Source organism: Heteronotia binoei, chromosome 8, assembly GCF_032191835.1.
Source record: "Heteronotia binoei isolate CCM8104 ecotype False Entrance Well chromosome 8, APGP_CSIRO_Hbin_v1, whole genome shotgun sequence".
NCBI classification, from domain to species: Eukaryota; Metazoa; Chordata; class Lepidosauria; order Squamata; family Gekkonidae; genus Heteronotia; species Heteronotia binoei.
In genome coordinates, this window is record NC_083230.1 from 43,360,532 (window position 1) to 43,387,718 (window position 27,187).

The window sequence follows — 27,187 nt, forward strand, 5'->3', positions numbered from 1 at the left end:
GCAGCTTCCCATGTGGGCCAATTCTCGTCCATCTTGGGGCGAGGCTGAAGAGAGGAGAGAGGGAGGGAGTGACAGGAAAGAGGCAGCTGCCATGGCCTCTGAAGAAATGCTTTGCGAGGCCTCAGTAGATCAACAGTCCTATCTGAGGCCAGTTAATGGAGAGGACACAGAGAAGCATCAGAGATGTGTCTGTCTCTGAGGGAAGACTGTTTTGGCAGTTTGTTCAGTGTTCCTGGGTCTTCAGTAGGCAGGGGACAGGGGAGTTGACCAACTGGGACCCAGAAGTGGTGACTGATGCATAATGGGCCAATGGGTTGTTGAGTTTACCTGTCAGCTATTGGGAGTGCTCCATTTGGCCACCACCATTAGGGAATTATTATCTATGATAATCTGAAGTTTGTAATTTTTTTTTTACTTTACTTTGTGTGCTTTTATTTGGCCTCCAATATGCTTAGAGATGAAGCCATGTTTCCTCAGCATCCAAGAGACCCCACAAGGCAACACTCCCCCCCCCCCATTTTTGCAATAGGCTCACTACAAGAAGTGGATATTGGACCTGTTTCAAGAATAGTTCCACCTCTACCAGAAGAGAATGTTCTGACTTGGATTTTAGTTGCGATGAGACACTGTTCCATCCCTATTGTATAGCTATCTCACTAGACCTTTTAAAAATTATAATTGTCATATGGTTAACAACTAGGAATTGAGGTAAACTAGATGGTCTGGGTAAGCCTGATACTGCAGAAGCAGTCATCCTATTTTTGAATTTTCTTATAATTTGCACACAAGTAAAAACATAAGAGCCTTGCTAGATCAGACCAGTAGTCTAATAAGCATCCTGCTTGATCACCCAGGGATCACACATTTACTATGGAGGGCCAACAACAAGGCACAGAGGCCAAGACCTTCTCCTGATCTTGATTCCCAGCAATGGAATTCAGAGGTTGTCTGTCCTTGACCATTGAGGTGCATGCATATCAGTATTGCTGACATTAAAGTGAATGGAAAAGCTCTTGAATCTGTGAGAAGTCTATGAGAGCTTTCTGTGCTTAAGGAGCTGCTGATTTGAAACTTGATTGTGGCAAAAACAAGATATATATTATGAAGTGTAGCCTGAAGCTATACATACCTATTGAAAGTAACATTTCATTGAATTCAATGGCACTTCTGGGTAAGTGTACAGCAGATTGCAGCCTTGGGATAAAAGCTGAGAGGGCAGTTGTTTGTGTTCTCACTGCTAGATGTATGTGGCAGACTATTTCTTTTGATACAAAGAGACTCTTTTTTAGCCATCAAGTAACCCACAGAAGATTTCCTGCAGCAGTGGGCTCAACCATTTTGTTTATGAAAATAGTTCACCTGGTGTCTCTTGATAAAGAGATATAGAAAACCCAGCACAATAAGAATCATTCTGCGTAGTAAGATTAGTCCCTGTTTAACAGTAGTTTTAAAGTTTATTTCTAGTATGTGTTTATAGCAATGTGAATTGCACAAGATCTCAATTATTACTTAGGAGGTCAGCTCCAGGCATAAAGTCAGCAAACAATGAAAGCTCCAAGTGCTTCACAGTTAATCTCAATACAAGGACACACAGAGGCCCAGAGTTTCAGTTTGGGGGGTTTATTTAGCTTTTTTAAAGAGCTATTCTCTATAAAATAGATGTCTCAAATTTTAATGTTTTGTTATTTCTTTTCGGTCCAGAGTATGGATGGGCACGAACCGGCTTACGAACCTAAATTTGTCACAAACTGGGCCTGGTTTGTGGTTTGTCAGCTGCAGTTTGTGCAGTTGTGTCTCCCAGAAACCACCCACAAACAGAAGCAGTTTTCACAGAGGTTAGTGCAGTTTGTGGGAGCAGTACATGGGCCAGGGATGGACTTCTGCAGCCCTTCTGGAGCCCTGGAAACACCAATTCTGGCCCTCCAAAGCTTGACAGGTGGCTCTTGCTGCCAACCAGAGAGCTCCCATTTTGCTCTATGGGAGCAGAAGGGATATATACTCCAGCTCTAGTCTCAGCTGTTTTCACTTTGCATCAGGCACTTAGGGAGAGAGGGAGTGACTGTTTAGAGGCAGAGACTAGAGAAGGAATTGGAACAAGACTGTGATTGTGAACTAGTCTTCAGGGCTCTGAGGAACCTGTCTCTCCTTTACAGCCAGGCAGAGGGGCTCAACCAGTGGGTTCCTCACCTGTTGACCCACACACTCCTTCCTCAGTAGAATTTTTGTCCCCCTACTCAAGTCAGAGCAGAGGAGCTCAGTTACTGAGTGCCTTGGCTGAGACCCTTCAGTGGGATTTTTGGACACCTTTCCCCAGCTGAGGAGGTGTCTGGTGTCTCAGGGCTCTGAGCCACCTCCTGTTCCTCTGCTACAGCCAGGCAGAAAAGTTCAGCCAGTGGGGTCCTTGGCTGAGGAATCAAAACCCATCGTCCCACCTATTTGTCAACAACACCCCTCTTTGCCATGAGGGTGAGAGTGAGGGCTAAGGGTGCTCATTGCAGGAGGAAGAAGTCCACCCCCATCCCACAGGCCCCTGTCCCTGTGGAACAAGCCCATCTTACCATCTCAACATTGCCCAACTGTAGTGGGAAGTCACTAGAGGTCTCAGAGCAGAGCCTTTTGATTGATGTGCTCATGGGGATGGAGTCAGAGGAGGAAGAGCTGTTAATGCTGCCAAAAGCAGAGCAATTGCTAAAATTCTTTGTGGAGGAGGAGGAATCCCAGAGTGATGATGAATTAGGGGGTGGTGGGAAAACATCCACCTCCTCTGCTTCCCAATTTCCTGAGGCTGCTCCTACCTCCAGTCCAGTCCTGCATCAGTCCACCCAGCACCACACTGCAGTAACTAAGTCTCCAGCCTGCTCTGCTTTTGGGTTCCCTTTCCAAGCCACACTTTGGGACCACTTCAAAATGCTCCCCAATGATCCCTGTGTGGTAGAGTGCCAGGTCTGCAACCTCCAGGTTCAGAGGGGCTCAGGGCTCCACCATTTATCATCCTCCACCCTCTGCAGGAAACTACAAAGGCATCACCCAAGTCTGTTGCCTTCGGAGCAATAAATGGCACCAAGCAAGGGGAAGAAGAGGCTTGCTCAGCAGGGAGAAGGGGATTTGGGAGTTCACCCCACGCAAAAAGAGTCTCACTGAGGGTGCTGTGGGTGGGAGTGGAACCTCCAGGCAGGCCACCCTCAAGGAAGTCATTCCAACAGGGGCAGTGCTGCTGCCAAGTAAAAGGGCTAAGAGGAAGGCCCAGAAAGCAATAATTCACCTTGTGGGTTACTTGATTGCCCTTGTCCATTGTGGAGAATGTGGGATTTTGCTGACTACTGCGCTATGTTGCCCCATGGTACTCCATCCCCTTGCAGAAGACCCTTGGCCGGCAAGTCCTGCCCTCCGTTAACTGCTCTGTGGTGGAGATGGTGAAGGCCTTCTTGTCTGGAGTGCAAGGGTGGACCATGGATGCGGCACACCTGTGGAGTGGCCAGCAGCATCGTTACCTTATAGCCCACTGGTGGAGCAAGACCAGGGCCCTGGGAGGAGGTGACAGTCCTTCTGCTGGGCTACAAAGTGGTTCTGCTCCATGCACAGAAGATGGATGCAGACTGCATGGCAAAGAGCATCACCACCACAATGCTAGCCTGAGTGAGTGGGTGGTTGATATCATCCATGGCTACATGGACTTGGATGTCAGCACCGACATGTTGGCAGTGGTGAGGTGTGTGCAGCTCAAGAGCATCATCTGCCTAACCCTGACCTGGATACCCAAGGCAAGGCCAGTGTCATCATATCTCAGAAACTAAGCAGGGTTGACTCTGGTTAGTACTTGAATTGGGGACCTCCTTAAAATATCAAGTCAAGAGGACAGGGCAGGCTTTATTCAGCCACCTCCCTGAATATCCTCCAGGCCTCTAGGAGGGGGTTAGTCACCAGAGGTCGACACAATTTCCAAGTGCACACACACAATTTTTTTTACAAAAAATACTAAAAAGGAGAGCATCATCTGCTTGCTGCACACTCTACACCTGGTGGTGAGGGAGGCTCTCAGGCTGGGGAGCACCATCAAGTCCACCTGGGATGAGGCTTCACTGCAGATGCTCATGTTGCTGGAGACCTGACAGTGCTTGGCTGCTCACTTTTCATGCAGTGTCAAGTCCTTTTTGCTTGACTGGCTGACCCTATCCAAAATAACATGTGTCCTGAAGCCCTTCAAGGACACCATCAACAACCTGTCTTCCCATATGGTCAGCCTGGGGCAAGTCATCCCCATGATTCTTAGGCTGGGCTGGATGCTGACCTCCACACTGGAGAAGGGGGCTACTCTTCCTTTGACTGCTTTAATGAAGAGGTTGTGGGTCAGTGTGGATACCCAATTGCATCCTCTCTGCACAAAGGAGGAGTACAGAATGACCTGTATTTGTGACCCCCCCATATAAAGGGTGGAATTGCTCTGCATAACATGGAGCTGCTGCAATGAAGGGAGGACCTGTACGAGGCGCCACCATGCTACAGCCAAGCAGGGGATCTCAAACTAGGTGTTAGTTTCCTCGCCTGATGAACTGAACCCTCCACCAATGGATATTTTACCTTCCTTCTCCAGAGCAACTACCCATCCTTAGTCCAGAGACACCCTATCAAGTTTGCATAAAACACAGAAGGAAATAAGCAGGGAGTCTCATGCTAGGTGTTAGTTTCCTTGCCTGATGAACTATGCCCTCCCCCCCCCAAAAAAATTGGGATATTTTAATTCTCTGTTCTGAGTCACCACCTGTCCTCCTGCTACAGCCAAACAGTGGGTCTCAAGCCATGTGCCAGTTTCCTCAGCAGAGAAACTGCACCCCCACTGGGATATTTCCGCGTTTGAACCCCAGAGAGCGCTGAGGTCAGCTGGAAAGAACCAGCTGAATATCCCTGGGCCAAGAGAGGCCAGATTGAAGACCACCCGGGATCGGGCCTTCTCCATAGCAGCTCCCCTACTGTGGAACCAACTCCCGGAGGAGGTATGGGCCCTGCGATGTTTAGACCAATTCCGCAGGGCCTGCAAGACCCACCACTTTAAAATAGCCTTCACTTAATACTGAGCCAAGAAAGTCCTGCTGGATATGTTTTATGTTTTCGTCACTGGATTTTATGGAAGATCTTAATGTTAATCCTAATGTAAGTTTTAATGATTTTAAGGATGATTTTATAATTGAAATTGTAATTATTATATACGGTTTTATTGTACATTGTATTTACATGTTGTGAGCCGCCCTGAGCCTGCTTTGCGGGGAGGGCGGGATAGAAATAAAAAGTATTATTATTATTATTTTATTATTATTATATTTTAACTCCTGCTCACATGAGCTGTTTGGTGGACTCAGGGCAATCTGGGATAAGGCCAGAGATGTGTTCCTTGTTGGAGAACTGCCAGCAACTGACTGCCTATTTTGGCTTGGGCAGTGTCTCATGCATCCCCCCAAGAACATTTCTGTCCCCCCTAAAGAATGTTTCTGTCCTCCCAAGGAAATACCTCAAGCATCATGCATCCCCCCAAGAACGTTTCTGTCCCCCGCAAAGAACGTTTCTGTCCTCCCAAGAAAATACCTCAAGCATCAGTGCTTCCAGCCGCCTCACCATGTCTGCTCCCCCCACACCAAGAATCACTCACCACATTGGGAAAATTTATTCCAGTTATGGCCAGCCACTCTCACCTTAGAATGCCCTCTTCTTGCCCACCCTGTTGGAGAGATGGATTCTGGTGTTCACTGCTCTTTCCCAGGGCTTGTTGAGGATTTGATGCATTGATGTGTCTTCTTTTCAGCTCAAGAGCTACTCTGCAATTTACTGGCCCACCCTATTAGGAGATGGATTCTGGCTGTGGCAGCTCTCATCTTAAAAATCCTTCCTCTTGCTCCATATGTGGCCTACCCAAAACAGCAAAGTTCAACCTAGCCCAATTTCACCTGCACAATGTGGCAAGTTTTAACCTAGCATAATGTAGCCTGCCCCATGTGGCAAAGTTCAGCCCAAGCCAATGCAGCCAGTCCAAACTAGCAAATTTTAACCCAGCCTACTGTGGCCTGCCCAAAGTGGCAAAGTTCAAACCAGCCCAAGGTGGCCTGCCCAAGATGGCAAATTTTAAACTAGTCCAAGATTCCTCTCTCTTGGGGAGATGGATTCTGGCTGTGGCTGCTCTCACCCAAGGGTGTGTTTTCAGGTTGACTGGTGCCTGACATCACACTCAAAGACCACTCTGCTACTCACTGACCCACACTGTTGGAGAGATTGATTCTGGGTGTTTTCAGCCATTCTCTCCCTGGGCTACATTTTGGACTTTTAGTTCTCAGGCCACTCTTCCACTCATTTGCCCACCATTGGAGAGATGGATTCTGTGCATTGACACTTGCCAGTGGCTCTTTCCTGGGGCTATGTGGATTCTGGCTGTGGACAATTTCTCCTCATATATGCCTCTTCAGGCTTTTTGTCCCCCCAGGACTAAGTGTTTCTAACTTTTCCTCTTCCATGTCTGCCTTCCTGAAACTTGTGTCCCCCCAAGAATTGGCACCTGTAGCCTCCCTCACATCTATTTCTTCATAATTACTGTATCCTCAGAATCACTTCCACCAGGGGGAGGTGAGGAAAAGGCTGACATTCCCAATAATCCTTCTCTATGATCCAAGGAAGTGGGTGGATGATCACTTCTTGGGCCTGAGGAGCAGGGTTGGCCAACCCCAGAATCCAGCTTTACAATGGCAAGGAGGTAGGTGGGTGACTGCCTCACAGGGCCAAGGAGGAGTGTCACCACCCCCAAAAAAACTCTGTAACCAAGGGGAGGCAGGCAGGTATCCACCTCCGGGGCCTGAGGAGAAGGATTGCCCATCTGCAGAAACAATGTCTGTGTTAAGGGGACCCTGTCCTCAGCCCCTCAAGCCAATCTTTAACAAACTTGGAGGGCAGGTACAGGGGCATCCTGGCGAGATCCACTGTAAATTGGATGGTTCTAGCTTTCAGGGAGCCCTCTGACACACTCCCCCCTTTTGCACATTGGACCATAATGTTTTCTCCCCTGGAAAGCTAATCTACCCACAACTGGGAGGGAAGGTAGAGGGTATCCCAGGGAGGTCCACTGTGAGTTGGATGGCTCTAGCTTGCTGAGGGGCCATTCAACATGCTCCTCACTTTTGCATTTTGACCCTAGGATCTTTTCCTCCCCCAGTCAATCTTCCAACAACTGGGAGGGCAAGTAGAGAGACATCCCAGGGAGGTCCACTGCGAGTTGGATGGCTCTAGCTTGCAGAGGGCCATTCAACACCCCCCCCCTTTTGCACATTGGACCCTAAGATTTTCTAGGGCGAGATATTTGTGAAATTCCTGCATTGTGCAGGGGATTGGACTAAATTACCTGGGGGTCCCTTCCAACTCTGACTCTAAGCCAGTATGCCTACAACTGGGAGGGCAGGTAGAGAAAATCCAAGGGCAGTCCACTGTGAATTTGATACCTCTACTTGCAGAGGGACCATCCTGATGCTGCAGGTGTGATTTTCCCCAGAGAGCACTTTCCTAGGGGTACCTGCTTTGAGGGGTTAACTTGGCCCCCATAAATCCAATCCTCACCAAACATGGAGGACAGGTAGAGGAGAGTCAGCTGGAGACTCCTGTGAGTTTGATCCTGTGAGTCTGGTGTGCTAGTTCTATCACACCACTAACTCAGAAACCATTAGCTAGTTCATTAAGTGGAAAAAATCATGAAAGTTTGTGGTTCATGGTTCAAGAGATCCCACAAACCATCAACCTCAATTTTTCCTGTTCATACCTATCCCTAGTCCAGAGACACCCTAGCAAGTTTGTATTAAACACAGAGGGAAATCAAAAGGAATCAACTTTATTATTTGTAATTAGAGCTGAGTCAAAATCTCTCCCATTAGTTGTTTTGCCCTGTACACAGAATAGAGGATGACAATTTGTGGGAAGTCACAAAAATGTTTGCCTCATTTACCTAAGAGGTGTCAAAGTGAGAGCTAGAATAGTTACGTCACCTTGATTTGGCTATAGGTATATTCTTGTCAGGGGCACTCTTAGTGATTTTGGTTCCATGATGGGGAGGGACCCATAATAATTGCATCCACAACTGCTCACCTCATTGAGGCCCACCTCCTTCTGTCCCTGCCCCTCACCAGGGCTTATCCCAGGCCCAAGCAAGAGATGGTGGGAACCTTCTCTCAATGGGGGCCAGAGTGGTGGGTGGTTGAAGCCCTGCTCTGCCCAGCCCAGGGTAGCTGTCTTGGGTTCCATATGTTGAAGACTGCCCCCATATCTGGTAGCAAATTTTGTTGGCTATGTGAAGTTATCATAAAGTAAGTATAGAATGAGAGCAAGCCTCTGAATGTTTTTGGTTAAAAATTGATGGGGGAAATGGTGCCCAGAAGCAACAACAGAAAGTATCAATGATGCTTTAATAAAGGTGTAGCTAACAGAAAACAGAAAGGACCATGAGTGAGATGAGGGAGATTTTATGAAAGCTTTCGTCTCACTGACAACTTCTGTTTTGAGTTGGAAGAAGTTTGTTTGTGAACTTTAGGCTTTCCAATATTTTGAATAGTTGTGTTTCAGGAAATTTTAAAATGCAGAGTTCTGTGGAAAGTGGTAAATGTTAGTCATGCTCAAATACCTATTGGTTAGCTTGTATTCCTCTTGTCAAGTCACAAGCCAAGAGATGATCATTTGGCAAGATATTTAAATGCGTCGATATCAGTGATATGAGGTTTCCAGAAAAATTAAAATTGGGAAAAATTACAGAATATTTTACAAAAAACCCATTCAATTCCCTAGAGTGTGATCTGATTTAGCATGTTTATTTTGATTTTTATTTACTAAACAAATTTTAAAAATACCCTCTTTTATGTCCCTATTAGCAACAAATCTCTGAACTTATATTTAATTAGGGGAAAAAACAAATTCATTTAGTTTGTTATATTCAAACAAATTTATGTGGGGGTTATTTTCTATTGGGATAATATTTCTTAAAAATGTAGTTAACATTTCCCAGGGTATACTGAAGAGAACCAATCAGGAATTTACTTCACATTAATGTAAGGGAGTTTGAACCACGTGTTTGGATGCTGGCTGTTAAGTTTTAAGCCTGCCTAGTAAATCCACAGATACTTGTTGTATTAGTGGACATTTGCCTCATAGATGGAAGTGTGCATTTCAGCTCTAAAACCTGATCTGAGTTTTGATAATAGTCAGGCCTCAGATTCAGTGGGAGCTCACAGGAGCACAGCTCCTGAACCTTTCTGAGAGTTCCATCTCCTCCTTCTGAGAGTTCCACCTCTTTGTCCATTGAATAGTATGTGCAGCTGCATAACAATCCCTGGATAGCTCCACCACCTATTTTTCTACAAAACGACCCCTGATAATAGTACTTTCTTGAATGTTAGTAAACAAGTTAATGTTAGTAAGCAAAATTAAAAGAATATCAGAACTTCCAGGTTGTTGGGAAAATTGAATCCTTAGGACTGCTATTCCTGACATACCTGTTAACCTTTCAGGTCAATACATCCAGCCATTTATTTTTTGCAGTTCAGGCAAAAATCAGTCTTCATAAAGGTTCTGTTTTCCCTCTAAGCCGATTCTTATTTGTCTGGTTATAAACACTGTTTTAGGAAACCAGCTAAGTATGTGTTTCTGACCTTTTCTTATTACTGCTGTCCATGAAAGGTCACTATGCTGTTAAGAATGGAAGAGCAGAATTTCAGTGTACCTGAAACTCATTTGATTGAGTCATCAGTATACTCAAGCATTTCTAGCAGCTTAGCCCTTATCACTCACACTTATCACAATTTTTAACATATTATCTTTTACATAATATGTAAAGGGTATGTGAAAATAAATGTAAAATATGGAAAGATGTTTTCTACCTTTGCTTGCCCTCCTTCAAACACCTTAATGTACAAATATCCAATTCATTTCTGCAGCCTAAGTATTGCCTCTGGCTGCATATTTAGCTCCAGAGAGAAGAACAAAGGAAGCCCCCTATATTACCCAAGAAGGCAACAGTAAAGAAAGGAAAACTCTCTGGAGCCAGTTTAAATTTACTAGGAATGGGAGATACGGTTACTAAACCCCAACTGATCTGCCTTACTTCACCTTTGGAACCTTCTCCCTGTCCTCCAAAAAATAACATCAGGCAACCTCAAACAACATCTTATAGACCCCTCTAAGAATGAACCTTTTCTAATGGGTCTTCTAATGGAGGCTGAATTTGGTAGCAGCAGAAGTCCAAGACTCTTCCAAGACTAAAGTCTTTTGTGTATATTAAGAGAAACCAAGAATAAGACCCTTCTACTCAACTTCTACTTGTACAGAAGGCAGCAATCAGCACCATCCCAAAGAAAAATAAATGCAAGAAACCAAAGTGGCTGTCTGATGAGGCTTTACAAATAGCTGAGGAAAGAAGGAAAGCGAAAGGCAAAGGTGAAAAGGAAAGATTCACCCAACTGAATGTAGATTTTCAGAGAACAGCAAGGAGAGATAAGGAGGCCTTCCTGAAAGAACAATGCAAACCAATAGAGGAAAATAATAGAATGGGAAGGACAAGAGATCTATTCAAGAAAATTGGAGAAATCAATGGTATGCTTCGTGCAAAGATGGCCATGATAAAGGAAAATGGTAGGGTCCTAACAAAAGCAGAAGAGATCAGGAAGAGGTGGCAAGAATACACAGAAGAATTATACAAGAAGGATCTCAATGTCCTGGACAACCATGACAGTGAAATCAATGACCTTGAGCCAGACATCCTGGAATGTGAAGTCAAATGGGCTTTAGAAAGCATTACTAACTAGGGGTGTGCATTTGGTTCAGCCGAACCAAAGAAACCACTGAAGTTATCATTCCATTATCCAATTTGCTCTGAATCTTCATAATGGGAATACTTCCACTCTAAGTATACCAACAATATATATTTAACCTGTGTTTTTTAAAAAATAAAATAAACAAGGCTTTGCTCAAGTTGTAAGTTACTCCAGAATCTGTGGTATTATTCACACTCTGTGTAAACAAAAAGAGAAGAAAGATAGAAAGAAAAATAAAAAGGAAAAAGAGAGAGGAAGAGGGAGGGAGGGAAGGAAAAGAAATTGAAGGAAACGAATGGAAAGAAAAGAGGAAAAGAAAGAAAAGAAAAGACAAATGGAAGGAAGGAAGGAAGGAAGGAAGGAAGGAAGGAAGGAAGGAAGGAAGGAAGGAAGGAAGGAAGGAAGGAAGGAAGGAAGGGAGGGAGGGAGGGAGGAAGGGAGGGAGGGAGGGAGGGAGGGCCTGGCCAGCAAGCAGGGTCACGGGAAGCTGCTGTGCAGTGCAGCTCAGCCCTGAATGTGGCAGGCAAGCTGGGCCTCGGGAAGCTGCTGAACATCATGGATCGGCCCTGAGGGCCTGGCCGGCTAGCTGGGCCCCATGAAGCTGCTGCACATTGTGGCTTGGCCCCCTGAGCACTGTCAGCAAGCCAGGTACTGGGAGGCCACCACACAAGTGTGGCTTGGCCCCCCTGAGCCAGGGCTGAGCTGAAATGCTGGCCAAGCCAGCTGGAACAGTGTTCCAGTGTGTTCTATCTAAAAAAAAGCTCTGCTTTTAGGAGTTATATACCAGCAAAAGAACATCTCATAGCAGTCTTCTTTCAGTGTTTGATTCACAGTAAATTTTATACTGCTGATCCATAGGTTTTCCCATTTTTATATGCTATTTCTTGCCCATTTTTGCATACGCATTTTGCCTTGTTCAGTTTCAGTATAGTATTGTAGTGATGGTTTGTATATTTGTCCTGTTAAATGATCCTTCCATTGAACAATTTTTTTTTTCAAAATCAGTTTAATCTCTCTCCTGTCCTCTATAAGTATAAACAGCTTTTTCAGTGTTTAAGTTAGCTGGATATGCCATCCATTGTATTTTCTTTCCTTCTTTTACTATTTGCCATGTTTTAATCTCTCTTTGGGGATTCAGCATGTCTTGATAGGTTATAAAATCATTATTTTTTCTCTCTCATATTTATCATAGAATGCATCTATCATTGACATAATTGGTGGTCAGTGGACTAATCCTTATTTTCAGAGAACCCCAGACTTTAAGTAAGCTGTCTCTAATAGCATGGGGTTTCTTTTGAATTTGTGTTGTTTCTTTTACCAGAGAAGATTGTGTAGCCCTTCTGTCTGGTCTGCATTTTCTAGTTTTATTAAACTATCATTTGGGTTTATAATCCAATCTGCAATTCAGACTAGGCATGGTGTTTAATAGTATAGTTTAACACTGGGTATCGCTAAACCTCCCCCCCCCCCACTCTCATCTTGCAACACTTTGAATCTGATTCTTGGCTTCTTACAGTTCCATATGAATGTATTTACAGCATTCTAACTAAAATGTGTTACAACATTCTAACTAAAAACATTTATGAACAATAGAATGAAATAATAGCACTGCTCTGAAAATCTGTAGTGGACCAAACCATTCTGGTTCAACTGGTGAAAGAGCAAATATTTGTGACTGTCTTTTCATGTTGTTGAAAAATGGTATAAAGAGTCACAGTGGGCAAGAAATGATTCCCCCCCCCCTTTTGTTCCCATTTAACAAATTAGATGTTATTTGAACTATTGCAAACATGACTTGCCAGAACCAAATTTACCTTAATATTGCTGGAAATGTTCCAATCACATTTATAGTATCCTGTGTGGGTAGAAAATATTCAAATGAGTTTCTGATTATTGATTGATTTTCATGTTTCACCACAGTAGCAAAAATATAAACAGAAAAGAATTGGCTAGAAGCAATTGTTAAGGTTAATAAACCATTTATTTAACATTGTTTTGTTACTGTTAGTCAAATTTAAGTTAAGTGCCCACTGGGATTGTTGATTTCTCTGGTGGTGCAACTATTTGGTCATGCCAAAAGTAATGGAAGTCTGCTTTTTTCACAGTTTCACCTTTCTGCAGCTAATTACAGTACAATATATTAGTACATTTTACATCACAGACATTTGTTCTGTGTGTCCTTATGTTCATACATTAGACAAAAACTATGCCACATTTATGGAAAATACAAATGTATGAACGTATACACAGGGCCACCATTTTATTTGTCAATTCATTTGATGTTGCAGTTAGTCCTATACAGGACTTTTTTTTTGTAGAAAAAGCCCATCAGAAACACATTTGCACATTAGGCCACACCCCCTGACACCAAGCCAGCCGGAACTGCATTCCTTTTAGAAAAGTCCTAGTCCTATAGATGTGGCCTTTGAATGAATCCAGGAAATGTTTCACTTCTCTTTTTTTCTGTTGTCCTTGTTTGGTGCAATCTAAGTTCTTCAATGTAGATTTTTAAGACGTGTGTCTATTCTTGTAAACCAGTTTTGATCGATACCTTTAAAAGGTCAGGCTGATGGTAACTATTATTCTACTAGTTGTCTATCAGTTCTAAATGTCATTCTCCTCCATGTAAATGAACACAGCACTATTTGTGTCTTAGCTGATTTCCTGTCCTCATTTCCCTTCCTCTATTCCTTGTGCCAGCCCCTTAGGAGGCTAAGTTGACTCTTGGCACTTTAGAAATAAAGTAGATACATCTCAGAAAGCTGGAATGAATGAATAAGCACATGGATAAGTATGTTAGTCAAAAAAAGGAAGACTTCTAAAAAGGGGGAAGCAAATAGGGAATGTAAAAACGGTGTAAGAATGCATAGTGTGAAAAGGAAGTGGATATCGAGTACAAATAGGGAAGGGAACTTAAATAGAACAAAACAAAGGAAACTACAATATAGCAGCACTAAATATGACATTAATCTTAGACACACTAATTTGAAAAAGAATCTCATAAAATTAATGTATGTAGGTTCACAGCCATAAAATAAGAACGAACTCTGTTATTGATGTCATATTTTTAAGGAAACAAGCCACTTCATTGTATTTATGAAGTAAACTGCAAAAGTTGTCATTTGACTCCTTCAAAAAGCAGGGTCACTCCTGTGGAATTAAAGTAAAAAAGCTGTTGATAGGGAAATGAAAGTTAAATGCAGTCTTAAATACCCTGAGATATGTGCATGATTTGGAGTCCTTGGTACTCTGAGGAATATATTATTCTTGTTCTTGAGTTTCATGTATACTCATACAACTCTGGCATGAACAGTGCATGGGAGTTCAGTGTGTTTTTAAACAAAAGTGAGCAAACATCTGCAAGATATGCATGAGTGACCTGAGAGAAAATTTACTTTGATTTTGGCTCTTTTATGCCCATTAACAAAGTCCTACAGAACTCAGAGAGAATTATGTCTGATTCACAGGCATTGAAGCTGTAACGTTGTTGTAGAATTACTTTTGTTTTTCTATAAGCCACAAAAATGTTGTTTTATTGAATTTCTTATAAAATAGACTTAAGTATTTGCTGTGTTGAGTAAGTTCAACAACTCTTTTGTATAAGAGACTAAACTGATACCAATTCCTCACTAGCAGTTGCTTCACCCCCGAGTTTCTGCTTTCCTTGGAGCAAGTAACCAGTTCCTCTCTAGTTGCCGCATGGCTGCATTTTGACTTGCAGCTTCTTCCGATTTCCTCCGTGGTGACTTGGTCTTGTTTTTTTGAGATTCAGAAGCTGCAAGGGAAATTGGAGGGCGCCACAAGTGAAAATGTGGCTGCGCAACAACTAGTGGGGAATTGGTCACTTGCTCTGAGGAAAGCAGAAGCTCTGGGGGGGGGGGGGGGGGTGGAACTACTGCTAGTGAGGAATCGGTATCAGAGAAGAGATTACTGGTGATAGCAGATCTGGGTCTCATTTATGAGTTTCACAGGAAAGTGGACCAAACAGATGTTTGTGTGGGGAAATGGATATTGCCATACTTCATATCTTATATGTTGATAAGATGTGGAAAAAGTTATTAGTATGTCCACTGAACAGTTGCATGTTAGCATGGGGGAGTGATACTTGTCCCTAGTACTGTAAATTTTGGATATGATCTCCTGAGTGTATACATGACAAAGCTGTATAATATGGGTGAACTCATGATATGGATTTCTGCCTTTTATGTAACTAAACAAAGCCATAGGTGGGCAAAGTAAACAGAGAGGGGGTGGGGGATGAAAGGATAAATGCATTCATGTATTTTACATCTGGTTCTGTGGCATTCCTTTGATGAAGGGGCTCTCTTTACCTCCAGGATTATCACAGCAAACCTTTGAACTAATTTTGTAATAGGAAGGGTGATTTCCTTGCAAATGAGGATTTTGATTATTCTTCAAATGTATGTGAAAAGGTGCTGTGTTTTCTGGAGCATGCAATTGTTGATTTCTCAATTAGTCACACTGCTTCAATGGATAATTTCAGTTGTTTAGTTTACTCTTGCCAGGTTCATTAACCTTTTATGCCTTTTTTAAAAATTCTATCAGCCTACAGAGAAAGGAACTGTTTATATTTGTTTTGCTAACAGGGTGGACCTGAATTCTTGAGCTAAACCCTGCTGAGAAAGGAACTTCTTGAACTCTGTTACTGAAGGTGATACAATTTTGCTCCCTGGACTCTTACAGGGACATTTTACAATTGGTCCAGTGACATTCCTAAGATAGATAAAGGGACCCACATTTGCCTCCAAGAATATTATAGGCAGCCTTTGAACTGGAATAGTTCATCTGTTAAATGTGTATTGGGATCATGCTTTCGAAAGCAATGGACTATCTGCATCCTTGACTTGAAGGAAGCCCCTAGAAGCTGTTGACTCTCCAGAAGAGTGATGGATTGATTTTATATATCTTACGAATATTTATTAGGATTTGTAAAAAGACCTTGTGTTGGAGAGCCTATCAATCCGTATAATCCTTTTCTAAGTTTTAAGTAATGGCAAAGAGGCAGGGGGTTCTAAGTAGAGTACTTGTCATAGCAACTTTCAAATGAACTCTCTTGATATGTCATTTGTTCTTCCCTTGAGTCAGTTTAGCTCGGTGAATGCACAAACATACACATAATTGGCGTTGTACAGTGGCTGAGATATGGTTCAGATGTCATGTTGTCCTAAGCCATGGCTTGTCAATCAGGACAGTCATGCTGCAGGCTGTTCACTTTCCCACTTCTTTGGTGTAATCCATGTTTCAGCATTGTGCCTGAATCAGCATAAGAATTATTATGGCTAACTATGGTTAACATCTAAACCACAGGTTGCAATCAGAATTTGATGTTCTTGAATATGTGATGTTGCCTTCTAGGTCCATGGAAGTTTATGGACTTAGAGTGGTATTAAACTCTGTTTAGGAATACACTGTTAGTATTGTCTTTACAGGTATGTAGAGAACAGTATTTCACTCCAAACTAGATTTACAATTTTGCCCACTGTGGCAGGCAGTCTTCTGCCCCAGCTGTTCTGCCCCCTTGCCTTTGCTAAGTGAAGCAATAGAAGAAAAATGGGATGAGAAAACACATTGAGCAATGCTGTGATGTCCAGGGCTTTTTTTGAGCAGGAATGCACAGAAACACAGTTCCAACTGGCTTGTTGTCAGGGGGTGTGGCCTAATATGCAAATGAGTTCCTGCTGGGCTTTTCTACAAAAAATGCCCTGGATTTCACTTCTTGGAGAGCAATGTTATGGCATCATGCAATGCTCTAGGATTTCCCTGCTCTCAGTGGGTTTTCTCCTCCCCTTTTTGCTTGCAGACAACTGAAATCTTCTTGGTTTGGAAAGCCTTAATCTGCTGTGATGTCCAACTATAGATGACTAGATAAACTATAGATTACTATATGACCAGCTGGTGGCCTGGACAATGCATTTAACATTTCTTTCTTTCCACCTCTCTCTTCTTCCTCCCTCCCCATCTATTTTCCTTCCTTCCTTCCTTCCTTCCTTCCTTCCTTCCTTCCTTCCTTCCTTCCTTCCTTCCTTCCTTCCTTCCTTCCTTCCTTCCTTCCAACCAATATCTGACATTCATGTCTTGCAGCTCTCAAACATTTATGTGGCTCTTACATTAAGCAAGTTTAGCCATCTCTGGTCTAGAGCATTTATGGGAAGTAAACGAATACCATTTCCCCAACATGCCCTCATTTAGATATCATGGCAAATTTAAGTTTGACTTAAGGCTTAAGTTTGATCTAAACCAGAAAACTTCCATCACATTGCACACATAAGGGAAAACAGAAGACCTGTGTGAATATGGCAGAAAAGCTGTGTACATACCTAATGTATAGTGGGTTCTGTGCATCGATGAGTCATGGTATGAGTGATAACAAGCTCTTTATTTGGTACAGCATGGTATAGGGCTGCACATCAAGACTGGGAACTAGGCCAATGGGGTCAAACTTATATACATCTCTGGGTTCCCGTGCAAGCACATTATTGGGTCATTCAAACAGGCGGGGGCTTGTGATTGGTGCTGGGCAGCAGAGATTTGGATGCTGCAGTCCATTGTTCCCAAGTCCCCAAACTCAGTCTGTATAGCTCCAATGAGCCAGGCAGGAACATCCAAAGTCTTCACTTGAGTCCACATACATAACAATACCCTTCACATATAAGTCTTAAAATTCCTTTTTGTTAAGTAAGTCACATTCATTAGTTGATTTTATTGGAAGGCACATCATGGGGGAAATCATTTTAAAGGTCTTGCCCCAACTTCTAGCCAAATTCAATGTATAAAAGGAATTCTTTGTATCAAAGAAATTCTGAATTCAATGTATAGAAGGAATGATTTCTCATTCTCTGTGAGTATATATCTGGGAACTTAAGTCTCAATGTGTAGGCAGTGGTTCTAACTGGCTTTTCAGTGTTTGCTCTGTAATATTTTAATCAGGAAGCAGACAAATGAATGAGATCATATTGGGAATTTGGTGCAGCAGTAGCCAGTGCTCTTTGATGTGCACTGTGGCAAGCACACATCCCCTGACCTACTGTAAGGAGAGGCATTGGCTGTACACACACAGGAGGAGCATTCAGACTGCTCCTGTACCTATGGGACAGGTTCATTGTGTGCCCCGGCCATTCAGGCAGCTGGGAAAAGTGTCCTGCAAGTGTTTTAGAAATTTGCTACTGGGAAGTTCTGGTCGCAGCCCATCCTAAGATGAGGCAAGTATGGGCAGGACTTTGAGGGCAGATATGTGCATGTGATCCCACACATTAAATCTGGAGGGAGGAGTGGCTAGGTCAGGCCAAATCTCTCATGTGATCTCACCCAATATTTTGCTAACACAATGGCTTTCTGGCTTACCATTGTTGATGCATGTTATCATAGATTTGATTGAAGAATCTAACCAGAAGATTCTGACAACTCCGCTACATGCTGTTCAAGATATCTGGTCCTCCTCCGAGATACCAGCTAACTATGATGGTATATTGAGATCATGGAATATTGTCCTGTGTCTCTGTTCTGTAATGTTTTGAAGATGTTAAAAAAACAGGTCTGTGGTATGTTGTGATAACCAACAGCTTGCCATCTGAAGTGCTTGTTAAAGATGTGGACAACCTGTGCACAAGATAAAATTATCCCTGCTAAATTCAGAGATATTACCTGGAATAACATCCCTAATACCACTAGTTTAAAATGGAGACAAAGCTAAATGTTTAGCTTAAATACGGCTAGGGGATGCCTTCTCCATTTTTTTTTTAACTATTAAGGAATGTATCTGTTATGTGAGTGGAGAATCTCACTGAGCTTTATGTTGTTTTTGAAATAGTTCCTTCTATATTTCTTTCTATGCCTGTAGTTTTTACAATAATAATAATTACACTGGATGACTTGAAGAGATTCATTTTGCAGTCACATAATGCTAGAAAATAAAATGTTCTCTACCTTTTGAGCTTTAACCTTTGTCCCATTTAACAGACTTAAGGATGTTGTTATTAAACAGTCCAATGCCCTTGTCAGGTCTTATTACTCAGTTCTGGCTTCTTGTTATCTAAGCTAATAAATCTTCAGTTGTATGTCTTAGAACTGGATAAATAATTTATAAAAAGTGCATTGTTCAATGTGACTGCTCTCTCTCTTTTTTTATGGGGGTGTATCTGATATTGATAGTTGCACTATTTCTTTCCTTTATCCCTTAGCAGCTCCTTGATACATAGATCTTAAGTAGTGGAATTATTTAAGTCTATTACTTAAGGGACATAAGGACTGAAATAAATTTTTCAATTGCCAGTATAACTTTAGGATCCATGCCATTCAATAAAAAGGGTATTATTTCAGACACAGATAATCCAGGCTAATCAATCAAAAAAGGAGTAATGTGATGCAATCTAAGAACTTCATAAAAGGGACATTCCAGTAGCTTATGCACTAGAGAATCAGTCCAACCAGAGGAACACAAACAGGTCCTTTCTGAATAAGGTAACTATGATGAACTGTCAAGGGTTAATGCCAAACAGAATCTGCGGACTTTTGAGTGACAGGCTGTTTGAAGGGATCTGTTGAGAAAGTTGGTTAAGGAATGGCAGTTGAAGAAGAGTCAGTTAAGCACTGACTTTGGACTGGAAAGGAAGCTAAGTGGATCAGAGAGGATATCCATTCAATCAAAAAGAGAGAGAGAGAGTGCTAGCATTGTGCTAGCATAATCTCTTGATATTTCTTTTATTTCTGTTGCAAGATATTTTTCAGCCAGGTGGCAAGCTTCTTGACTTCTCTTCCCAAATGTTGTGAAACAACCACTTCCCACTCTCAATTTACATAAGCAATTTTCATGTAGTTTCTGAACTCTAACATAAATTCTGCCTGTACTGGATGATTTATTAGCATCCAGGTGTATGAGCAGGACCATGGATTTTTAAAAGTTGCCTATAGGCACTGGTGCTAGATGTTAGAGTATTTCACCATAATCTTCTGCTCATGCTTTGACTTACCTAGCACCCAATATAAAGCATTATCAGAGAGTCTAGCCTCAGTGAGCTATTATAGATGAGGCTGAATTTCTATAACTTTGGAATTCAGCTTGGAATCACAATTTGTAATGGGAGCATTTTCAGAGGGGGCATTGGACCTCTGGTTCAGAATGTGTGTTGGTTTGTGTCACAGCTTTCCCTTTCCTGCCTTGTAACTTTTAAGCTTGTGAGACAGAAACTGAGCACAGTCAATTGCAATGACAGAAAGAAGTGATATTTTTATAACTTCTAAATTACCAAAGTTAGAAGGAAAAGAGATACAAATGATAAAATAGTAAAACAATACCCTTAAAAATATTTCTTATACAGTAAATTATGTATTGTCAAGAAACTAGAGATGCTGCTGAAGTTTACAACCCTTGGCTAAAGGAAAAGGAAAAGAAGGATGTGGGGAGAACTTCCCTTCTGCAAGGAAGTCACTGTAAGGAACTACAGAGTTAGAAGGAACTCGTCTCTGACTCTGGCTTATAGAGTAGGGATCTCCAATGTGGTAGTCATCTACCAACACTTTCCGGTTTCCCACCAAGTGTTTTTAGAAAGCAGGTGGGAGCCAGGCGGGCTCTTGCCTAGAAAGGCTTCTGATTGGCCATTGGAGAGCTGATTGGCTGTGCAGATTTTTTTTTTAAAGTTGATTTGGCAGCAGTTGCCACCACAGCACAAGTAACTCCACTGTGTGACAGTAAGCTTTGTGAAATATTGAACAGTTAGTATTGGAGTTATGCAAGGCAGAATTCCTGGACATTTTGTCCTTGACTCTGCCTATTGTGGCAACTGTTTTGTACTTGGCTCCACCTCTTGTGGCAGCCATTTGGTGGTTGGCTCCATCTCCTGCGGCTGTTGCTTTGTGCTTGCACCTATAACCCTGTCAGAATTCCAAAGGTATCCATAGGCTAAAAAAGTTTGGGGCCCTTAGTCTAGAGGCCAGTGAAGACTTCACAAGGCTGCTATGCTTACCTCACACTAATGGTGACCATTATAAGCAGGTGAAGTTTGTACTCTTAGTTTTTAAAAGGATAGTAGAAGAAAGGCCAGGTCATTTTTTAAATTTTTGTCTTGATGCTTTATCAGGTGTATGAAGCTTTCTACTGCTCCCTCTTCTCCCACTCTAGCAGCTCCTGCTGGATTCTCAGATGGCAGAGAGAAGGAACTAGCTAATGGTAAAAGCATTTAAGTCATATTTAATAAGGCGCTTGAGAGGAAAATGTAGAGACAGAGAAAAATTAACATGTGTTCAAAACCAATTTTATATGGCAGTTTTTCTGCTTCATTAATATTTACAAAGTTTAGCTGCCCCAGCTCACGTATACTGCTCTGAGTTCCTTGGTGGAATGCCAGTCTAATAGATTACATGCATTGCACTTATTTTGGAGAATTATATATTAAAGCTGCTGTGTTCCTTCAGAAAAAAAGTCTTTGGTCATTGAGATTATTTCTAATTCTCAAGAAAGGTGATACATGATTTTCTCTTTTAATCAAAAGACAATGTGTGGGAGTAGGTGGATTAAATGAACATTTAAGCATAGTGTTGAGTGTTCTCTACATAGTGGGATTATGTTATCTATTATTTATGGAACAGGGAAGAGCAAGCACCAAGTTGTTGAACTTTGAACCAGTGAGAACAATAGTTTGCTTCCTATATGTGACAAACAAGAGGAAGTGATCTATTGTTCTTGCTAGATAGTCTGTTTTGCCAAATATGCTTTCAGGGTACTTCTTTTCCATGCTCCATTTTGTTGAGTTCTAAACCAACATAACAGTCATCTTATGTAGCCTATGTAAAGGACAGAGAAATCTTTTAGATGAGTTCTGTACCTATGAACATATTGCTATAAAAATTCTAACTGCACCATCTCTCTTAAAAAGGAATATGCTAGTTATACATTGAAATTATAAATGAGACAGGCTGGTTCTGTCCTGCCTTGTAGATTTGGTAGCGAAAACAGTGGATTATGCTGTTGCAGAACTACTGTAAGTTTTGTATGACAAGATATAGGAAGATTTGCCCTTCTGAGGGAAGAGAAAATATCTTTCTAACAGCAATTCTGAGTCTTCCGTGTCTGATATGGTAGCCTTCTGGTGTTATGTGTGTAGGGTTGCCAATCCCCAGGTGGGGGCAGGGGATCCCCCAGTTTGGAGGCCCTCCCCCCGCTTCAGGGTTATCAGAAAGCGGGGGGAGGGGAAGGCTGGGAACTCTGTTATTCCCTATGAAGATTTATTCCCATAGAAAATCATGGAGAATTGATCTGTGGGTATCTGGGGGGGGGCTGTTTTTTGGGGTAGAGGCACCAAATTTTCAGTATAGCATCTAGTGCCCCTCCCCAAAATACCCACCAAGTTTAAAAAAAAATGGACCAGGGGGTCCAATTGTATGAGCCCCCAAATAAGGTGCCCCTATCCTTCATTATTTCCATATGGAGGAAAGGCCTTTAAAAGACACACGGTCCTTTTAAATGTGATGGCCAGAACTCCCTTTGGAGTTCAATTATGCTTGCCACAGCCTTGAATAAAATGAGTACAGTTTTCTTATGACATCTGACCCAGAGAATTGCTAAATTCTCATATTAAAATGCTACTGAGCATGAGACCTTGCAATGCTGAAAGATTTAATGCCAGTTATACAATGAAATATAAATTTCAATTTGCTCCTCTGTGTAGCTGAGATTACAAAATTTGTTTTCCATGCCATTTCCACATGTTGCATTGCTTTCTGGAGTGAAGATCATTTCAAAGTTTGAGTCATTCTTCTTGTAAACAGGCTGTGTAAAACTGTTGAAAAGGGAAAGTAGAACTAAGACCACTTATAAAAAGCATAGCCGCTTAATCTAGTTCTTTATTTTTATTCTATGTATTAACAGTGTTTAAGTTCTCTGAATTTTCTAGAAGGAGAGTTAAGCATGTGCTTAGTTCTCCCAATTTGAAATTATTAAAATGTTCATGATGTTCCTAAGCCTGGTATTCAATATTATGGCTTTTGGGAATCTGCATCCTTGAAGAATAAGTAATATTAGGGTTGCCAATCCCCAGTTGGAGGCCCTCCCTTTGCTTCAGGGTTATCAGAAAGGGTGGGGGGAATATCTGCTAGGCACTCCATTATATTATATGGAAACTGATTCCCTTAGGTTATAATGGAAAATTGATCCATGGGTATCTGGAGCTCTGGGGGGCTGTTTTTCTGAGATAGAGGCACCAAATTTTCAGCATAGCATCTGGTGCCTCTCCTCAAAACACCTCCCAAGTTTCAAAAAGATTCAACTGGGGGGTCCAATTCTATGAGCCCCTTCATTATTTCCATATGGAGGGAAGGCCTTTAAAAGACACACGGTCCTTTTAAATTTGATGACCAGAACTCCCTTTTGAGTTCAATTGTGCTTGTCACAGCCTTGCTCCTGGTTCCACCCCCAAAGTCGTCAGATATTTCTTGAGTTGGACCAGACAACCCTAGTAATAGTTCAATGCTAAGCACAGTTGCACCCTTGCAGGTCCATTGACTTTGGTGGACTGTGTAATTTAAACATTGACTGGACTGTACCTTTTCTGGGGATCAGGACTTTTTTTGTAGCAAGAACTCCTTTGCATATCAGGCCACACACCTCTAATGTAGCCAATCCTCCAAGACTTTACAGGGCTCTTAGTACAGGGCCTACTGTAGGCTCCAGGAGGATTGGCTGCCCCCCCCCCCCCAGACAAATGGCTAGCAAGCCACCTGCCACCAAAAATCACATAAGAAGTGGCAAAAGGGTGGTGTGGGCTTCTCCAGGAATTAATCAGGGCTGCTGGGGGCATGGCAAAGCTCCTGGCAGCTGACTGGCTGCCCGCTCTCCTAATCCAGGGATTATTATGCAGCTGCACCTACTATTCAGTGGACAAGGTAGGTGGGGGGGGGAAGAGGTTGAACCCTCAGAAAGGTTCAGGAGCTGTGCTCCTGTGAGCTCCTGCTAAATTCAAGGCCTGGATATTTCCATCCAAGAGAAGACTGTTGTTCACATGTTACAGTGAATGCATATTTGTCTTACACATACACATGTACTGATGTTTGTAAAAAAAAAAAAAAAAAAAGAACCAACATGTGCTGATTTATAAATGAAACCAAGGACTGGTAGGTAGATAAATGTATGGTCTAAATCAGGTGTGTCAAACATGCGGCCCAGGGCCGAATCAGGCTCCCGAGCAACTGGCTGTCATCTGCTTCTTCTCCCTCTCTTGTTTCCTTCTGCATCACAGCTTGCTTTGCCAGAATTGCTCAAGCACACAGGAGCTACAGAGCAAAATCTCTATTTGGCGGAGGCTCCTCCCTTGGGGAGGAAGCGTGGGAGGGAGACAGAGGTTGCTTTGCCAGTCTCTCTCAATAGCACAGCAGAGCTACTGAGGCAAGCCCCTCTTCCTCCCCATCCTGGTCCCCTGGGCAGCGGCGTCACTAGGGCGGGGCCAAGGGGGCCTTCGGCCCTCCCCCAGAGCATTCTCATTGGCCCCAGGCACTGACCCATGACCCCCCCCAACAGGAAGGGGCTGGCCCTGGGACTAGAACGCTGCTGCTGTGTGTGGGCTGGCTGGGATTCTGAAACCGGGGCCGCGCTGCCGCCGGCTCAGCTAAAAGCGTGTGGGTGAGTGGGGGAAACTTAAATGCTGCAAAACTGGTATCTTGGATTACGGGGGCTGGTCATGTGACCAGAGGGTGGATGAGGGAGGGGCCATGAGAAGTGGGCGGGGTTGTGTGCGGAGGGGGTGACTCAGCCCTCCAAAAGGGGTGATGCCCAATGGGGGGGGGTGACTTGAATCAGTTACACCCCAGGGTGCAACCCACCCTAGTGACACCTCTGCCCCTGGGGAAGGAGGGAAAGAGCCAGAGCTTATTTTGCCCAGTTCCCTGGATTGCACGGGAGAGATACAAAGAAAGCACCAATGATCGCTAATGTTTTAAGGTTGTTTTTTTAAAAATCTTTAATTGTTTCCTTTATAAAGTTTATAAATCTGCTACCTAATCTTCAGGGGGGTTTTGGTAGAAAAAGGCCAGCAGGAACTCATTTGCATATTAGGCCATGCCCTCTGACACCAAGCCAGCTGGAACTGCGTCCCTGTGTGTTCCTGGTAAAAAAAAACCCCTGCGGATCTTGAATAGGTACACACATGGCCCAGCCCAGCAAGGTCTCATATATGTCAGATCTGGCCCTCATAACAAATGAGTTCGACACCCCTGGTTTAAATAATATGCTCAGTTGTACGTGCATTGAATGTAACTTGAGAATTAATCAATATATATATATATTATTAATAAACTCAAGTGTACATTCACTGTAACTTGTGAACAGGATTACTGTCATTTGTTTGACAGAAAGAATAATGTTGCAGATGACAATCTTGTCCATTTGAACATCTTCATTCAGATATCACACTACCATGGCTACTAAATCATGGTTTGATTAAGCCCATTATTTTGTATTATAATCAAATACAGGTCAGCCTCCTATTTCTGGTTACTAGGAGAGCCACAGACTAGTTACATGGATCTGAAGTATGGTTACCAGGTCTCCTTTGGCCCTGAGTGGGGTGGGGGGTGAGGTTGCCAGCTCCAGGTTGGAAAACCCCTGGAGATTTGGGGTGCAGCTTGGGGAGGACAGGGTCCTGACCAATGTTCCCTCTAAGCTGCAGAGTCTTGTGAGCAAAAATTTTACTTTATGAGCTACTGGCATTAAAGTTGTGAGCTAGTACATAAATTATTGTGCTCTGGGGTCATCCTTCCTGAACTAAGACAAACATATGCGAGCTGGGGGCTAAAAATCTGTGAGTTAAAGGTAGTCCCCTGTGCAAGCGCTAGTCATTTCTGACTCTGGGCTGACGTTGCTTTCACAGTGTTTTCACAGCAGACTTTTTTATGGGGTGGTTTGCCATTGCCTTCCCCAGTCATCTACACTCCCCCCCTCCCCCAGCAACCTGGGTACTCATTTTACCTCAGAAGGATGGAAGACTGAGTCAACCTCAGCCAGCTACCTGAACCCAGCTTCTGCCAGGATTGAACTCAGGTCATGAGCAGAGTTTAGGACTGCAGTACTGCAGCTTTACCACTTTGCACCACTCATGCTAACTCAGCTTAGAAGGAACACTGGTCCTGACTAAGATGCAATGCCATAGAGTGTACCATCCAAAGCAGCCATTTTTTTTTCAAGGGAACTGATCTCTGTATTCTAAAGATGAACTATAATTCCAGGGGATCCTAGGTCCCACCTGGAGGCTGGCATCCCTAATTTGAAGTTTGCAGGAAAACTGGTTAATTGCCTTTCTTGCTTCAGTTAGCGCTCAGAAGCACCAAACAAACTGGAATTTATATATGCTTCTAGAAAACTTAGTTTGGAAATTTGCTATGGCTACTACTCAAAGAATTACATGAGCTGTGCTTATGCAGTCATTGACCTTGTATTTTGTTAACAGCAGTTGCCCAAGGCAGTATGACAAACTGCTTTTGAAAATGAGAGGAATTGTATGATCATTGAGCATGATCTAGCAAGGACTCAGCTGTTTAAAGACAATTAAAAAATCACAGATAAACACACTGTTATGCACATCCTTGACTATGTTCAAGGTGGACCTCTAGCCATTACAACTGAATTTAGCTGATTTAATCATAAAAGCTTTAATTACTGTTATGAAAATAACAGTAATTATATTGCATTTTTAATTTTTAATTTACATTTCTAAATGTCTTTTTGATAAAGTAGCTGCACTTCCTGCTGTAGGTGACACTATATCTACATATAGAGTTGGTACACTTTATGAGGGATCATGGCTTATAAAAAATTAGGATTTTTCATAAATGACCATTAGTTCTCCAAACAGCATTTAAAAGTAGTATCTGCATAATGTTATGCAGTAATTTGAGATGTCTTTGCAATTGGGCATCTGAAATAAACAATAATGCAGCATGCTTCATCATCAACCAATCAGGATTACAAAAAGGGTTTAAAGGCTCAAACTGTAAAGTCTTAATTGCCACCTTGATTATTGTCTTTGAAGTGCAGCCTTCTGCCAGGTAAAACATCTTTTTCTTCATGTTTTATTCATATATATGGATACTGCTGGACTGTCTTAAATTCATCTATTGGCATCCATTGGTACCAATGGATGCCAATAGATGAATTTAAGACAGTCATTAAATTCTTTGTAACATGCTATCAGGTTAAAATGATTTAAATGTATATATCACATATTGGATAGGCTTTTAATGGTGTGTGTGTGTATAGACTATATATACAGGCAACCCAGATCATAACTCTGTCAAACCCATTCACTTCAACAGAACTGAATTTAAAACAAAAATCTGTTGCACTTGATAACACATGCCTATTC

The 27,187-nt window shown here is 42.5% G+C and overlaps 1 protein-coding gene across 2 annotated transcripts in view; it reads left to right on the top strand.

Annotated features, from left to right (window-relative positions):
• Positions 1-27,187, top strand: part of SLC16A7 (solute carrier family 16 member 7) — a 219,678-nt gene that overhangs the window by 10,591 nt on the left and 181,900 nt on the right. The window contains exon 1 of one of the 2 annotated variants that reach the window (XM_060244968.1): positions 26,827-26,870. The exons of the other annotated variant lie outside the window; for it this stretch is intronic. The gene's annotated coding sequence lies outside the window, so the exon portion shown is untranslated. Of the gene's footprint in view, positions 1-26,826; positions 26,871-27,187 lie in introns of those variants that run through there. 2 annotated transcript variants of the gene reach the window in all.